Source organism: Capsicum annuum, chromosome 9 (assembly GCF_002878395.1).
Source record: "Capsicum annuum cultivar UCD-10X-F1 chromosome 9, UCD10Xv1.1, whole genome shotgun sequence".
Classification (NCBI taxonomy): domain Eukaryota; kingdom Viridiplantae; phylum Streptophyta; class Magnoliopsida; order Solanales; family Solanaceae; genus Capsicum; species Capsicum annuum.
In genome coordinates this window covers 58,482,744-58,485,781 of record NC_061119.1, presented here as the reverse complement: position 1 = coordinate 58,485,781, position 3,038 = coordinate 58,482,744, and positions in this window count along the sequence as shown.

The window sequence follows — 3,038 nt, the reverse complement described above, 5'->3', positions numbered from 1 at the left end:
CTTCCATTCCACCATGTGAAATTGCTACTTTTAAACTTTATTTTAGTTAGGCCGTAATTATTTATACACTGACTAAAGTCCACAGTCTTATACTGGGTGAATGAAAGACCATACTATTTTTCTTCTTCATTAAAGATCACATTAAAATCACCTCCAATTACCCAAGGTAATTGATTATTGTAAGCAATGGCTTCTAAGTCCTTCCATAATTCCAATCTCTCCAAAGCATTACATCTAGTATAAACTATGGTGATGATGACTTCTACCAAACTGCTTGATAACTTCAAGGTTAGCTGTTGAATAGTATCTGAAACAATCTGGACCCTCCATCTTTTATCCCAAAATACTCATATTTTTTATGAATAATTACTTGATTCATTCACCATTTCTAATTTAATTTTGTACTGATCTAGCTTTTCTGGTCCTTGAAAAGGTTCCATTAAAGCTATTAGTGAGTATTTATGTATGTTATTCAACTCAATTAACCTCTCAAAATCATTCTAAAAGTTAACTGATCTTATATTTCAAAAGATTATTTTGTTAATCAATGATCAATATTAAAGAATTTATCATTACTGCTTCTTGTCTGCACTTGAAGAAGTATTAAAAGCTTCCTCTTTTTCATGTTTCTCTTCAATTTGCTTATTGATCTTGGAGATAAATCTCTTTCTCTCTCAATCAATCTGATTAATATTTTTCTCCATGTCCTCATCTTCCTGACTATCTTTCATATTTAAATGTTATCTGTCATTGGCTCCTGAAGATCTAGAATATCCTTAAGACCCACCTCAGGTTCCCACCGCTCTAATCCTCTTGTCCTTCTATTCTTTCCAAATCTTTGCTTGTGCTAAAAGTATCATTCAAATTCTTCTTTGCATTGTCTTTCTTCTTATGCTCTAAAGAAATATTTGTTGGTGAATCATTTCCCGCATTCTTTCGTGGTATACTTTTCTCCTATGCCTCTTATAAAGTCTCCTGCACCCATTACTTTTTTGTAAGTCCATGTTCCTTGCCATGTGGTGTTTTTATGCCTTGATCAGACTCTTTGTGTACCTTATCCTCATTATTTAAAGTGGCAAATTCATTTGTGGTCTATAAGGTGTTATTATTCTGTTGAGATTACTTCTTATTCCAAACTTGTTGTTGCCTTTATCTCCCTTGATATCTACCCATTCCTCCTCTCTTCTTTGTATTTTATTCTTTAAACTCTTCTATCTCCTTATTATTATTATTATCATTCTTCTTATTCCTTTAAGGTTGTTTTTCATTTCTATCCATCACCTTATCTTTTTTTTCTTATAACGCAGCAGTATCTTTTCCTTTATCCTTTTCTTCATTATTCTGCTCTTCCTCTTTCTTTGGGTATAATTCAGGATGGATCACATAACATTATTGCTCATTATGTCCCCAAATCATGCACGTCTTATAATATTTGGGTACATAATCATACTTGATTCTTACCTATTTTTCACAAATTTTTCCTGATTAATTTCTCAATCCTACATTGATCCTTTTAGAGAATTCACTTAGGAGGTCCACATTCACTTGTGCACAACTTGACCTTGTCTGATTTCTTGTCACCATATCGACTTGCAATGGCTTTTTCACCGCTGCTGCTAAAGAGAAAACAACTTCCTTCCTAAAAAAATTAGGAGGTAAAGCTGGAAACGAAATCCATGTAATAGTTATGGTGGTCTCTTCTTAAGGATTAAACATTGGATCCCATTTTAATGTCCTCATTGGTTATGACCATTCCCTATGGATGATATAAGAAGCTGATTTCGATAGGAGATTAACATAATCTTCTAAATTGGTTGCTCTAATTATCACATGTCTATTACTACGTTATCTAATATTGCATTCACCCTTCAATTCACATTGTTTTGATATTAATCTTCGTTGATCTTGAATGTCTGGCCATTCATATGAGAATTTTCTAATAACAACATATTAAAGATTTTCATTAATGATCATCTGATCTACTTCATCCTTTTCCCAATTACTCTCTCTTCACCATGTAAATAAATAATAGGCTTAAGTGGAATAGGATTTGTTATTGTTTGGCTTGGTCGTAAAGCTGCAGCAAAATGAAGTTTTGGTTCATTGTCAAGAGTGAGGTCAACATTGGTCGGCGGTTGTCCGAGGGATGTGGTGGCCATTGCCACCGAAAAATTGAGGTAATTTAGGCTAAGGTTTGAACTACTATGATTTGGATTTTGTACCTAGATAAGTTCTTTTGCTCATGGGGTGTCATTTGTGGTTTGGAAGGAATCAAAGAACGGAACATAATAAAAAAAAAATTAATAAAATTAAGGAAAAAGAGAAAAATGAAGAAAAAACAGTAAAAAGAAAGAAAACATAAAAATCAAACAAAATAAAAAAGAGAAAGGGGAAAAAAATTGAAGTTGAGAGGAGAAAAGGAAAAAATAAAAATCAAGAAAAAAATAAAGAAAGAAAAGCATAAAACAAAAAATAAAGGCTGAGAAAAATAAAATAAAAAGGAGAAAAAATAGAATTCAAAGAAAAAGAGAAAGTCAAAATCAAAGTAAATAAAAAAGTGGAAAAAAATAATAGATAAAAAATAATAAGCATGGAGAGTTATTTTAAAAATATTTGATGTATAGATTGACAAATATATATTTCTTTTTACATAATATAAAAAAGAAGAAAGACTAATTTTGTAGGACTTTTCTTATGCGGAATAAAAAAATAAAGTCTTCTACTATGAACGTTGGTTTACCAGAGATAAGAAACGAGAATTAATTATAAATTCCTTTGAAAGCAAGATCAATAAGACCGATTAATAATATGTTAAAAACATCAAATTTGTTCAAGTATTAAACAAAGACATAGCAGATCTCGACTAGCCACAATTAACTTGGAGGATTCAGAGATAATATATTCGTGATCGATTAGTGATCTTCACCAATATTATTTCAACTTGATGGTTGCACCATGATTAATAGAAGAAACACTTTAGGGTCGTTTGGTTGAGAAACAAGTTATTCTAAATTGTTATTCCACCCTCAAGTTATTCG